The sequence below is a fragment of the Caloenas nicobarica genome, chromosome 2 (genome assembly GCF_036013445.1).
Source record: "Caloenas nicobarica isolate bCalNic1 chromosome 2, bCalNic1.hap1, whole genome shotgun sequence".
NCBI lineage: Eukaryota > Metazoa > Chordata > Aves > Columbiformes > Columbidae > Caloenas > Caloenas nicobarica.
The window spans coordinates 76,976,152-76,991,837 of NC_088246.1; the positions used below are offsets into that span (position 1 = coordinate 76,976,152).

Genomic DNA, 15,686 nt, shown 5'->3' on the forward strand with positions numbered 1-15,686 from the left:
GAATGTTACATATTAAAGCACTGCAGCAGAAACTTTTTCTTTTGACACAGGAACACAGAAAACACTGGTAGAAAACGGAGACAATCATTAACATCTCTTTCAGAGAATTGTTTGCACAGTGGCAAAAATGCAGTAGATTTTAAAGTAAAAGTTCATGGAATTGTCAACATATTTGCATTTCACGGGAGCAGATTTGCTTCCCACAGCAATGTCTTTCACAAAGTCCCCTCCCACAAACAAGTAATGATGGATGAGCACCATCTCAGAGGGCTGGCCAGCTAAGCCATCATGAAAGCAGGAAGGCAGATGGAAAAAGTGGCACACAAAGACACGTGTGACTTGTCTGAGGTATCGCGGCAGGTACCTTTCAGTTTTCTGATGTGCAAGCTGCTGCACTAGCAACAAGACTATTCAACTGCCTGGAAGCTGTAGGCAGACAGAATAATTATTACTTTAGATCAATCAAGATGATGTAAACACTTCATTTCCTTTGGAGAGGAAAAGGGAATACCTGTATGACATGAACCTCATTTAATAAATAACCAGAAAAGGAAAACAAAATAATTCAGGTTTGTCTCCATATGGTAAAAAGGACTGTCATCTTCTCACAGTGTAATCCACAACGCTATTTGCATTGACCTCTTCACATCAGCTTTAAAGAAAACAACTTTAGTAGGTCCCTTGATGGTAGTGGATACTCTGCAAATCAGATTAATAAAAGCTTTGGGACAGCTCGCTTTCTCTTGGTAAATACCACCTGAAATATTCAATTTCCTCCCCTTATTCTTAATAAATCAGTGTCCAGCATAGCAAGGCGATACATTCCACTTAAATGGTTCTATCTGCAAGTAATTTTTCTTCCCAGTTATTATTTTATGCATCTTCCAAAGTTTTGACAAGATTTTATTAACATGTTCCTTCTGAACCTTTCTGCTTCTTGAACGTGCATGGAAGGCTGGGTTTTGGGCAACTGCTGTGTAAGTCCTTGACATTAATTGTGCTTTAGGGATATGACCTGCTGGGCAGGACAATGGCAGCAAATTTATTTTTCCTTTCCAGGGTTGAACATCCTAGACAATGACGCAGAAATACCCGACTGGCTGATGAAACTCCTCTTGTGGGGAGGAGATGTCTTAACTCGTATCTCTCATATGGGCTTTCTTGGAACATTGGGGTTTCCCTGCTGATTTGAGAGGTCGCCATAAATCACCAACTCCTGTTTCTTCATGACTGGACAAGCTTGCGGGATTCACCATAGTAGCAGCTTCACAAAAAGGTAAAAGGAATATCTAATATAAAGTAAATCATAGTTCTCATTCTTCTAGCCTAATCCCTGATTTCACAGACCTTCTGCTTACATTAAGCAGCCCAGCTGAAAACAAGAAACTTCCTCACATGAAAAGGCATTATTTGAGTGAAAAAGGACTTCCAAGGTTAGACAGTCAGAGTAAAAATTTATAGCAGTTCTCCTCCTGACTTTAGTGGATGTTTGCTGTACTTAACAAAATCAAGGTCTCGCCTGCCTTTGTTTGAAATGTACACAGCACAACTGGTATAGATGTAACAATCAAGCCTCACTTGTTGGTAAAAATCACCTCCCATCTGCAAAAGCTACACAGGTTGACTGAATATGTAATATTAGCATAAGGACCTTCTATTTACAATGCACTATTGTAAAGTAAAATTAATACGTCTACATAAAAGCAGGATCAGAATGACAACATTTTTTTTTTGCCATCCTTCCACTTTTAAACACCTCAGTATTGTAATTCATTGGACACAATTTTAGAGTGTGGGTGGTTATGCTGAGACATTCAACAGTCCAGTGAGTCTTTAAAATATTTACATATTAATTTTGTGTATTAATATAAAATAGTGTCAGAAGTTTCTCTTTGCTATAAAACATGCACTGCATTGAAGGGATGGATACAAAATACTAATAAAACCCCAGCCTTTGACAATTGGTCCCACTGGGTTTTATGCATTTGGATGTATCATCTCTTGCCTACCATTTCAAAGAGCAAGCAATCACCATCTTAGAAATACAACTTAAACCGCAGTAAATTTCTACAGAATCAACTTAGCAATTATCAAACAATGAAGACAGAATTGCTAAAAGCAAGTTTTGCCTCAGCTCCTACCAGGAAAGAATGTTTAGATTAATGATTACTCGAGAATCTATCACTGCTGGTTCTTTTATTTTTTCTGGCATTCACAATTGTTGGCACTTGCAATTACCTCAATCAAATCAGGTATGAAAAATATGAACATGCTAAAAATTGCAAACAAAGTAAGCGATAGTTCTGTTTTGCTTTGAGGAAGGTGACCAAACACTGTTGCTTTGCATGGGTCTGCACGAACAGTCCATAAAGAAAACGCAAAGGCAAGCCAGAGGATAGAAAAATCCTTGAACAAGCTCCGCATTCAAGTCTTTATTTCCACAGGTACAGCCCGTGAAACCAATGAGAAATCTGTGTATGAGCAGTAGCTATATGCTTTCCCTACAGCAAGCGCCAGGCATGTGCTTCCCCCCACATCAGACTAATAAAGGCCCTTGACCTATCAATTTCTAGGCATTTCCTTTAAGAGTTCATATTGTACCAGACTCTGGGCTGAGAATGAGAGGAAAGGGGGAGATACAGCTCCAGGTTTATTTGTCATTACTGAATGGCTTACTGGTTTTAACAGAGGGGAAAAGCTTTGTTTAAATTTCCACTGAAAGTAATTAATGGTTATTGACTGGCAAATGAAGAACAGGTGACACTCTGAATTAGAAGATAAATGATCTCATGTTCTAGCGTGATAATGGGTTAGTAATTGCTACAAAGCCTCAGACTAGTGCGTCCCATCATAATGCTAGATCATGTCCAGAACACAAAGGCCTCTGTGTGAGAGGTATTCAGCCGTTCACCTCCCGATACAGCTGCGGAGTGATTTGCTCCATTTATTCTCTGATGGACTGCACAACTGAGGCAAAAGTTCACCCATTCTCACCTTCCTGTTCACATGCTGAACCACATGACCCATGACATGGCTGAACTGGGATAAAAACATTGCCCAGCTTTGGCTCTTGGCTATCTTTTAACCATCGCAAGGTCATATATTTTAGGAATTTTTGTAGTGCAGAAATGGAGAATCATGAATTTTCCTGTATTTCTTTGTAAAGGCTTTTTTTGGATGAGCTGACAGCAAGTAAAGAAATTACTTTTGTTCTGCCACCCTCTCCCTAATTTTTTGCTTTATCCAGTTAACAAAATGTGGGCAAATGTTGAAAAGGAGGAGAAAACTACTTTGGAAACAATTCAGGCTTCAGCTCTCTTAGAGTAAGACTATTTCTTTAATGGCAAATGTAACAAAACATATTTTTCATATTTGAACTCTTTTTGGCTCTGGTCTAGCGAATCATGAAGTCTAAAGGCAATACTATGTCATTTACATTTAGAGACAGAAACCTAACCAGAGAGAGATACATAGCAAGTCTAGCAAGCGGACACACTTTTATGATTATGTGGACTAGGATATCTGTTCTGCATGCCTGAACCACAGCTTCTGCCAAAATCTTTCCTCTTTCATCTTTCCCCTCTTCCTTCTTCTGTGTATAAACCCTTGCCAGAAGTCAGCACCACTTTCAAGCAACATATTCAAAACATGAACCAGTCTTCTCCCTGCCCAAATGTCTTTGCTTACACAGTATTTGCACCTGGGCTAGTTCAGGGGAAAACCCAAGCTGGACTAACACAATCCCCCTATAGGAACATTCTGTGCATGCCACTGCCATTATGGTTGTGATGTGTCTCCTTATCTTGAGCATCTGGAGTATGTTGTAGATATGTTTCACCATTAACTTCCAGTCCAGCATCCCAGTGAGAAAACATTTATTAACTGGGCTGTCATCCATGGATAACAAAGACTTAGTAGTTGAGGTTGTTTAACTCTATATATTTGATACTTTTCTTTTACTGTCTGCTCTAGCACTGTATATTGTTAAAACGGGCTCGTAATCAGATATCTGCCTATTTAAGAGAAAAAAGAAATGTGAATCCAATTTTCTGAGACTTTAAAGTACAACCAATGGTTTCTGCTCTAGAAATAAAAGACCATTTTTCAAGAGCATGAGTAACGCCTTTTCTTATGTCTTATGTGATGCAAGACCCAAACCAGATATGACTGAATAGACACACAATTTGATATATGAAAAATATTCCTGTTGCTACTAATTACTATGGACTTGCACTGCTACACAGCATTTTTTCCCAAGCCCTATACTGTAAAAAAAAAATTTCATACGTATTTCTAGGTATTATGCACAGAACTTCTGACTTCTTTGTATTTGCCACAGCAAAAAAACCCCAAAAAACCCCAAAAACCAAACTAGTAATGTTTACTTTAGGAGACAAAACAGACAGTTGCAGCCCGATGCAGGGTGCGTTGTCCATGTATTTCAGAGGCAAAGAAACAGAGACTGGTGAATGTCTAGCTTTACTTACTTATCAATGGCAGAGGGCATGGGTTACCTCAGGGCTGTCAACAATCAAGGAGCAATTGCTGACTAAGTTAGAAAGCATTACCACCCAGAGACACCCAAGAGTACATTATCACCATGTACAGAAATTCTGTCTTTACAGTATTCCATACTCTACTGTCTAGAAGTGGGCAGAAGAATTCAGTGGGTTGGACATGGTACTCTCTAGTGACTCTAAACCTAGCTAGCCTGCTGGGGTCACCACTGAAAAGGAGAATTGAGCATTTTGGGCCAAAGCATGATGAGCCTTTACAGGGATATGGCAGCAAAGAAGAACCTTCTCCCCACATGGTGAGCACAAAGACCTGGCATGACTGCTGTTCCTGCATGCATCATGAGGGACTGTTCCCTTTGTGCCACAGAAGACAGGGCTATTGTAACACCTCCTTCTCTGCGTTGTCCCAAACTCAATTGCACTGGCATGGAAAGAAGCTGCTCGGCATCTTCTGTGCTGCGCGACGTGGGGAGATGTCATGCCCAAACACTTCCTGCCTGCTTGGATGTGAAGCAGTTCCAGATGCCATCACTCGGCTTCTCCTGACACAACCCAGCTGACTGGCTGTGGTTTCTCAAGCTGCTACAGAAATGATCACAATTGATGATCGTGCCTTAGAAAAGTGGACTGAGGACATTGACTTGGAGCTCTGAACCCAAACTGAATTCCAGTTTATCTATTTATTTACTTTTGTAGTGGCAAGGAAGGAAAAAGAGATGCTACAATGGCTGAGTCACCCACATCAGATTGACTTCTGTGACTCTTAAAAGCATAGGTGTGTACTGGGTGTACCCGCTAGGCACGACAGTGCGTTATATAAGGAGATTATATAAAGAGACAGCAATACATACATATAATACGCAACAGAGGAGAAAAAAAAATCTCCTTATGCATGTTCTGCACACAATAGAGGCACAGCACACATGTCTGGAAAACACTAATGAAGCTCAAGGGCAGCAGAAAAAGCCTTGCAATCAGAGTAAAGCATAAGCCACCCCTGCCTGAAAGCCAACACAAAAGCATTCAGTGTAATCCCATGCTCCCTGCCACAACGGGAGTTCAGTCTAAGTAAAGATTGTTGCTTTAGTACTTGTTTCTGACGATGTTCTAAGGCAAGGCAAGCACGGCAGGGAGACTCTTGCCAAAGAAAACCACAGGGATGTGCTGCCAGGCATACTGATACTCTCAAGAAGCCAATGACAGCAGGAATATGGGAGTATGCATAATCAATGTTCTCCTATCGTTTTTTTTTGTCCTGAAACACAATCCCTCTTCAGTTAATCAAAAAGTAAGGGTGCACACCCAATGAGCAAGAACCTTACTATGCTGTTGGAGTTTGTATTTGAAAGGCAAACTGAAGTTCGTGACTGAGGTCACTGTCTATCATTGCAACAAGAGTGATATTTTTCATAATCTTACAGCAAAAGAGGTACTACTCAAGAAATGCAGGACACATGCTTCTTCCTTTCCCCTGAAGAGTCATCATCCTGTTTTCTCAGATCACCAAAAATCACAGCACCAGTGCAAGATCTGTTGCTAAGGAAACTCCCTTCATGAAAAACCCCTCTGAACGCCATTTAAGTATCTATCAGATCTCATCAGTTTAAATATATTTTTATATGCTTCTTCCTTAACAGTGTAATGTTGAACATAAGGAACCCAGCGTCTGTGTACAAAGCTTTTGCATTAGTGTTGTCCCTTCTGCTCATGCAGAGGAGACATTCACTACTTATGGCATGGCAGCTGCTTCCATTCAGAAGAGTGATGTTTGCAAACCACAGACAGTTACAGCACTAACAGAAAAGGTATAAAATGAGAAGAGATTCAAGATAAAAAAATTTTCCTCTGAGAGGAAAACCACATAATTTGATAAAAACAATGGAAAATTCACATTAAGAATCCCAAGAAAGTAAACAAACAACAAAAATCACTTTTACTGATATACATAGTAGAAGTCTCCTAGGCTATAGTTACAGAGATAGTATCTTGCGACTCATTTTATAAACTTTCTCACAGATTTTCAAAGTTACAGTTGGTAAATTGCCACAGAAGCAATTTGAAGTATGCTTGCTGATTTAGCCAAATCCTATGGTTTGGCTTTAGATGTGAGCTTGTTCTGAGTTGAACTGTGTTCAGATCCATGAGTTTTTTTCTTTCAAGTTAAAAGGGTATAGTTGATATATTTAAAGATAATAATCCAACAATTATAAAGTTACTAAGATAATAAAATACCTGATAATCTTTGTGGAGCATCTTGAATGAAAACAATATCAATGTCTTTGAAACAAAAGCCCTCACATCTGTAGGAAATACTGTCTAGCTTTTCTCTTGTAAGCAGATAGGCCAATTGTTTTACAGATCTCAGTGAGGACTCGTGAAACTTTAGTAGGCAGTTTTATTAATAAAAACCACAAGAATTATAATCCAGATAAACCTTAAAGGTCAGCCTTCCCTGTTAATGCAACACGATGTTTCTCACATGCACCTCAGTTGAACACAAAGTTCTCATTGTGTTAACAAAAACTAGATTACTGCTTCCTTTTTTTTTTCCTTCCTTGTGTCACTAAGTGTCAAAATATTGTTCTTTCAATACATAGAAGTATTTGTATACAGTTTTATAACTGATCTTTAGTTGCTAGCTGGAGGCAAGAAATAAACAGTAAAGCTGCTTATTGGGAAACCTCACCAACAATGAAAATTAATATAGTCCTTTTATCCTGCCAAAAAAAATTGAACAAATTTTTTGGTCCACAATGGCTTGTTTATTCTTCAAATGGTTAAATTGGAAGTGACGTGTGTGACACAAAGTAATTTAAATGAAAAGATACAGAAAGGATGCATATATGCTCTGTTTCTTTTGTTTTAATTTTGGAGGATATTGTCACAATTGCTAACAAAGGGGTGCCTTAAATTCTGTTTAAGAAAAAAAGGAAAGAAATTCAAAGTTAAACAGAGAAAAATGAGAGAAGTTTGGATTACAGAAAGTATGTGTGAGTTTTAAGCACACGTACTTACAGACAAGACTATAGAACAAATACATGTTTCCCAGGCTCCACCTAGCAGACAATTCTGAAAGATATATGACCCAGTTCCCCCTCCCTTTTTTTTTCCTTCCAGAATTAATTTTCCCTGCTATTTTTATACGAGTGAAAGACAAAATACCTTTTCACAAAGAAGCAGACTCCCATTTGACAGGATTACTCACCGCTAAAGTAAAGGGTTGTACCCAGGTTGCGGTGAGGGCAGAGAAGGCTTAGGAACCCATGCCAGGAAGGACTGACGGGCTGGGGCCACGATCTAACCACAAGAAAACAGACTAGGCTTTCAAGTCGAGTACTGGCATGTTTACTGGAGCAAAATGATCAGCCCCCAAATAATGATCACAGTGTAGATATTGATCACAAAATGTTTACAGTGCAATATTTGACTATGAAAAGATCCTTGTTCATTCTTCTGACACCTGTTTGCCTCCTATTTCTTTCCTGGATTACTCAGACATTAGCAGCTGAGTGCAAGCTGTTGTGCTCCCTTTGACACAAGTCACAGGAGCAGCATGACCTATGGATCAAAGTACTACCAATCTCCACACAATCAAAAATGCTGTTATCTTTATCATGATTCAGGCAATTGCTCTCTCTCTCCAAATCTTAATTTCCTTTCACAGAATCATAGAACATGCTGAGTTGGAAGGGACCCACAAGGATCATCGAGTCCACCTCCTGTCCCCGCAAAGGACAACCCCACAGTTCACACCGTGTGTCTGAGGCCTTGTCCAGTCTCTTCTTGAACACTGTCAGGCTTGGGGCCGTGACGCCTCCCTGGGGAGACCGTTCCAGTGCTCCACCACCCTCTGGCTGAAAAACCTTTTCCTAATGTCCAACCTAAACCTTCCCTGGCACATCTTCCTGCCATTCCCTCGGTTTATGTCATTGCACTGCCTCTTCAGATTGCTAGACTCTCCACTCAAGGTTTGTAGGTTTGCAGGGACCTGCCCAGTGTCTATCCAGAAAAGCTTCCTGAGTCAGGTTAAACCACTAGTAGTATTGTAAAAAAGTGCCAAGAGCAGCAGAGAACTGTCAGAGCACAGGCAGATAGGCTCAGAGAAAATAAATCATTACTTCATAACATTTATACATGTTTGAGGGTATAATTGGAGAGGAAGAAGAACAAGCCTTTAAGACAGTGGAAGTAACAAGGCAAGAGTACCGTGATAAAATTAATGATTTTTTTTAAAGAAAAATAGGGATGTAGAGTGAGTTAATAACATAAAAATAACCTGATTTCTATTTTATAAATTACACCCCCCTCTTCCCAGTTCTCAAATTTCCAGTATTCTTGTTTCATGCTTTTGAACACTAAGGCATTTTCTCCTCAGACTGCTACCAGTTTTCAAAGAACGTTATGGTCCTGAATACTAATCTAAAGCAATTAACTTGAAATGTTAATTCATCCTGAGGAAAACATTTACTATTCATTGCATTCTTATAAAATCAGAATTATCCTTGTCTGAATAATCTGTGTAAATAAGACCAAATTACCTTTAACACATAATTGAAACTTCACCTCCTGATTTTATTCCATTTTTCATTCCACTGGAGATGGAGGTAAAAAAGATATTCACCTATGAGTCATCATTACTTATGAGGCAGTGGTAAAAGTACATATCAAACATGGTTTTACTAACTATGAAAAGCAAAGTATCACCTGAAAAAGTATCAAGATGTTAAAGTAATCTTATTCCTGGTTCTGTGGATTTTTTCTTTTCCTTTACCTCAACATTTCAGGTGACAAGATTTTGGAATTTGATGCTAAATTCTTTTGGTTGAGTACAGACAGAGACAAGAGCACAACTCGATGCCTCGAGGATATGGTAATGCAATACAGAGGGATTTATTTTCTTTTTTATTTTTACCTCATGTCACAAGTTCAATTTTAGGCCAACAGTACGCAAAACCACCACCATGTGCTACAGCAGCTTATGTAAAGAGTCTGGTGGTTCTAACTCAAGCCCTAGGACAGAGGAATCCACCTCACAGATTTGCTGCTACAGCGTTAAAGTTACTGTTGCTCTGACCATGTTCCTTCATGCTCAGGGTTGGATACCAGCTCATTATCTATGCCATCTCAGATCAGGCCATGGGAATTTCAGCTAGAAAAAGTCAATGGTAAAATAATCCCAGAAACAAAGGGATGTATTTTAGAAGTCTGGCTGTGCAGCACCAATGTGAAAAGGCAACAGGAAGATTTATATGAGCATGCTCAAAAATACATTTGGAGGGCACTTTGCACTGACCTTCCCTTGGCTTGTTCTGGTCATTCTGATTCCACCGTCATTAGCAATTACTACTTCTGCAACAGCAGTTACTTGCACCGAATCCTAAGTCAGGGAAAGGGAAGGGTCTGCATTAAGACTGTAGATATGGCTGCTCTCCATGGGCTAGTGTCAAAATGGAATAGAAAATTTTATTCAGTTTGTTCCCAGCAATAAATACAGTTCTGGCATCCTGGATAAATCCTTCACATAACAGCATGTGTTCTTTTATGCACCCTGGGAGCGATTCTATTTAAAGCCATGGAATTGTGGGTGTGAGACTGTAAGCACATCCACTTACCCAAAACAAAATTAAAACCTGTCTTATATTAGAGTCAGGAGAGCTGTTACAAAAAATGCAAACCATATGAAGTTTTAAGTATACTTATGTTTTTTATCTGTCTCTGTGTAGCATATACAGTTGACTTTCACTGCCTGAGATGAAGTGCTGACAAGTGTTTTACCATATTATTACAGAATACCCCAGTAGCATTATCACACTTCAACTTTCGCTTGCAATAAATCACTGCTAAATGCGTGTCAAAAGTCATCGCTCATATCACATCCAGACAAAGTAAGGGCCCTCTTTCCCCAATGGACACGAATGAGACTCTATACACACTAGGTATTCTGCCATTAAAACTGGAATAACTCCCGCAGGCCAGACACCGGGAACAGCGTTCCCACAAACATTACTTGGCGGGGGCCAGAGGTCTGTTCTCAGGCAAATAACAGTGGCATAGGCATGAGTCATTGCAGAATGCAATGGATTTATCACCACAACGACATTATCATCCCTTATGTGCTGGTTTCCATGTGCAAGCCTCTTTTCTTTTTTTTCCTTTCTTCTCAGAGATTTATAACTCAACTGCTGAAACAGGCTGGAACAGAAAAATAACACAATTTCTGCTCTGCATATTTTTTTACTAGCTATACCATAAAACATATTCTAATTGCATGGGTCCAGATTTAGGTCCAGCCCTTTTATTGGTTTCAGTTTGGTCAAAGCAAATGATGAGCAGACACCATCTCCAGTGTCCCAATCTCAGTGACAATGACTCTCTTTGTGGCCTTGACTATTAATCATATCTCCTAAATTTTGCTGTCTGCGAAACTGGAGTGATAATATTTATGCAACTAGAATGCTGTAAGAATGTTAAGGGTAGCACAGACCTTTCAAGTTGAAGGGCATTATTTGTTACAGAATTAGATGCCTTTGCCTGAACTTTTATAGTGAAAAAAAAATATTTTTCTCACTAAAAGGCTGGGAATGCAAGCATTCTTCCTTAATACTAACTAGCTCTGGATTAATTAGAAAACAAATTAAAGGAACAAGGAAACCCAAGGATGAGAGTGCACAGGAATGATTATGAGATTACACATTCCAAAACTCAATGAAATAGATATTTCTTGAAATACAGCACATTTCCATTGTGATGCAAGAGTTAAGTAAGATAACTACTCAGGCGACCAAGATACTAATAAGCAAGCTACAGTGGTTTCTTGGTGCCTTTTTCTCTCTTGCCTAACCTTCAGCAAATGTAATTTTTTCCCCTTTTGCACAATAATTGAGGGAAACCTGGAAATAAACTCTTTGAATCTTTCTCCATACAAATGAGCTTCCTCCTGCAAACTGTGCCCAATTCTGATTTCAGATTAGATTAAATTTAATGAATTTCTACAGCCTGTCAGTGTAAAAGAAAGTGGGTCATGTAGTTTATGGTAGTGTAAGTAGCTCTCTGATGCTCCAGCATTTTCTGCATCAGAACCAAGAGGTGGTTCTAAACCCAGGTGAGCAACAAAGTGTTGCATCAATAGTGAAGCAACTAAACTTATTAAAACACCTCATGTAGTATTCTTCCCCTTTCCAGCACAAAGAAAAAGACTGAACCGTGAGACCATGTGGGAAGGGAAGGAAATAAAACCATCTAGCTGCACATCCCGGAGAAACATCTAAAGCTTGAGACCGTGGCGGTCAGACCTCCCTCGAATCCTGCTCTCTCTAGCTGCCACCTCTCCTCAGTCCCCACGCTGACCCCCTGAATCAAGCCAGATGGGACTGGCGGAGACATGTCAAGGAAGTGCTGAAAAGGTGACTTGGGTCTCTGGCAGCTAGTCTGGAGCTCGTTTCTATGCGAAATCTCTGGGGGCTGCTGCTTTGCAATTTCTCAGGAATGTTTAATTCTCCTCATCCCTTTGCTGAGTCTCTCTGGAGAGGTCACGGAGGCCTGTGACATCCCTGGAGGGCACTGCCTAACTAAATTAGCATGAGATAACTTTGGACTGTCTTCCAAACAAGAAAATACAAGGGAGAGAATTTCATTAAAAGCAGAAGACTAGGTGATCCAAGTTAATCCCAGCCCAGAGCTGCTGCAGAAATGTTCTCTGTTTATATTTTGACTTTACTCTCTGTCACAAAGTTCACTGACTATAATGGAAGCTGTGTTAAATGCACAACTTGACCTCAGTTGACCAAATCTTAGTTTCATAAGACAGACAAAAAGTGGGTTTGGCGGCTCTAAAAGGTTTGATCAGTAGCTTTATTGCCTGTTTGTGTGAGACTATGTAGGGTGCTGAGTAAATGGTAAAAGATAAACACTGATGTGCTTCTCTCTTTATATGAGCTTTTTAATCAGGAAACATGAACTCTTTAAACTGCAACAGTATTATAATTCATACATATACGTGTGTAGGCTTAGCATTCATTAGCAAAGCAAATATAACCAAGTCCCAGACTTGCTATTTTTTTCAAAAACTTGTGGACACAAAGTTTTGTTTAGGTTTCCTCAGTGGATAAAGGAAAAAAAAATCTACCTCAGGAGGTAAAAAGAAAAATACAACTTAGAGAGAGGGAACACCAACATCTGCACACATTTCTGCAATAATATGTTCCCTATGCAACTTAAGGGCAGGGTAAGACACAAAGGTAGCTCAACACACCCAGCTATATCCCACCTCATTTTCCAGCACTGAGAGAATCATAGCCAACACCACACCAAATACCTCCAAAACAAGGATTTGATTCTCTGTATACAAATAGGATGGGGAGTGAATTAGAAATTTTTCACTCAGGCTGAGGTTATAACAGCTGACTCTAGGGAAACAGGAGATGAAATAAAATGCACCCAAAAAACCTCATTGCCTGAGCTTGGTCTATTGGAAAAACTGAGTTGGTGAGACCCAGGAATTCACGCTTCAAAGTATTATTAAATATATTGGTAGTAAGAAACTGAGAGCACCTAACTTAGTGCAATATGAATTAAAACCATATTATTCTTACAAACCTGAGAGCAGAAAGTGAAATCTTTATTAAATGCTGTTTATAAGCCAGTCCCGCATAATAGCATGTTTTGGATATATTGGGACAAAAACTTCTCCTTCTGAGAAGACAAGAAGAAAAGGATCAGCTACGAAAGTTCACGCAGTTCACATTAAGGACAGCCCAACACGCTTTCTCCCTTCAGGAAGGAAATATTAGCATGGCCTCTTAGCTACACTCTGAGAGCAACAACCTGCTGGAAAACATGACTTCCAGTTGACAGATCTTGGGGCACAAACAAGCTAAACTAGGCTTCTTACTCTTGTCATAGTTGTCTCGTTTTCACAGAATGACTACTGCTTTTCCAGGGGTTCCACTGAGTTTGTACATGCACAGTTAAAAATCAAAGCAAATTTTCCTGTGGAGCTTTTCCAGAAGAACTGAGTGTCTGTTTAGTAGGTGGTTTTTCTAGTCTTCCTCATGAAGATGAAGAGATACACCAAAAGAGAAAGTTACAGCATGGGAGAGAGACCGGAGAAAATGCATGGAAATTAACTTTTCCTTCCACAGCGAGTACTCCTTCCCCCTTCACCCCCCTTTCACAGCAAAATCACACCCTGAAATCAGGCATGTGGGCCCAAACCCTGGCCCGTGGAGTCAGTCAAATCTTTGCTATAGACTTCTGTGAGGATTGAATTTCATTCCAAATGTAGGAGCCTATCATGGCCAAAGGTGGAAAAAAGGGTGTTTTCCACACAGGCTCTGCTTTTCTACTTTTGTGCCCCTCAGGTAACTGGTGCAATTAGATCCCTATTATTATATACTGGAAGGGCACATTTGGCACTCCATGTGAGTTTATGTACTTTTAAAAGTTTATGTACTTAAAAAAAAACAGAGGGAAAATTTAAATATAAGTTACATTCTTTCAAACCCCAGACTTTATATATAAACAGTTCAGAGCTGCTGTAGTCTGGTAACTGAATAATTAGGAAAAAAAATGCATGTGAAAGATACGGTAAACTGGCAGAGAAAGGTTGCTAAATAAGAGTCTTATCCCTTTTTAATGCCAGGACAAGAGATAACAAATCATATTTGCATCCAAAAAATAATCAAACTAACTTCAAATATTTGAATGAGAACCACAAGGAAGGAGACCTACATTTATAGCTATAGGCTTCTGTCTTTATTGCAGGGCTTCCTGGAAAGGTGCAAATAGGAAAATTAATCCAAACAAACTAAAGGTGTGATCTTAACAAATCTACTTACAACTGCATTAAACGCATCTGTTGTCAGAATGAAAGTCCTCCCTTTTATCTACCTAAATTCAGAGCACATCAGTCCTGAAGACAAGCCCACATTGGGATTTGATGTAACTGAACTGATCTGCTTTACAATGTCATCCAGGCTGACCCATCGCTGTACTGCACTGTGAGGAGCAATGTGCATGGTGAGTGATAACTCCTGGAGTTCTTACTATAAACACTGATTTTTTTTTTGCTTGTATTTTGATCTGAAGACAGCTCAGCTTGTGTTCTGCTTCCTTAAAAATCTACTTTCTCCTTCGCAAGTTTTAAATGGATACATTAGTCTGCATTGCCCTAAATTATCCGCAATGGTATTTTGAAGTATTTACCAGATAATCAGTTTTGTCTCCTGAGAAAGCAGCAAGTCAACGGTGAAGAAAATCCTTCCATTTTCAAATATGCATGCACAGAAGGATGTGCATGCATGCACACTATGTATCCACCCTCATATATCATATGCATATCCTGTTATGTCAATTATTATTTAACCTGCTTTCAGTTATTTCTGGGTAAAGGCAGCATAGAAATCTAAAACATTTTAATCATATCTGAGCTTTTATAGACCTTAACAGAACCGACCTAGATAGAGAGGAAGAATTTTGTCTTTATGTCACAGGGCAAGAAAGGAAGATGCTTTTCTGGCAGCTCCTCCAGCAATTCAATGTCTGGAGGAGCAACAGGAAAGAAACCATGGTGACCTCTCTGAACTTATGGAAGCAGCTGCCAGCTCAGCAGGAGGAGCACTGTGGATGGACGGTAGTATCTAATGATGGAAGAAGCCTTTAAGCCAGTTCTCTCTTTTTTTACATCCTCTACCCCTAAAGTATACAAATGGAAGAGCAAGAGAGAACTTTCAGAAATCCTGTGAGTCAGCTTGTTATTAGACTGCATAAAGAAGTTGCCAAGTTAAAGTTTACAGTTAACTATACAAAATCAAAACAACATAACTATTGTATTGAGCAAGCAAGGCAAAATTTAAAGATACGATTTATGTATTATTTCAGCCTTCTCAAACACTTAGTCTTCCAGCATATTCATGTTCTTGCTCTCTGAATTTAGACTTCTAAAAAATATTTAAACTTCTAAAAAAAATTAAACTTGGCAGATGTGAAAAAAACCTTTGTCTCATATGTAAAGAAAAATAACACGCAAAAGGAAAACGCTGACTTCTCTAATTCTAGTTTTAAAGGTACCTTTGAAAGTTTTCTAGCCAGTTTTCACAATGGAGTTGAGCGACAACTCATTTTCTCTACCTTTGAGAAAATGAAGATATTAAAAGTATAGCAAGCAAAATA

The 15,686-nt window shown here is 39.2% G+C and overlaps 1 protein-coding gene across 1 annotated transcript in view; it reads right to left on the minus strand.

The window, feature by feature from the left end:
• Positions 1 to 15,686, minus strand: part of GMDS (GDP-mannose 4,6-dehydratase) — a 422,070-nt gene that overhangs the window by 82,411 nt on the left and 323,973 nt on the right. The window lies entirely within an intron of this gene.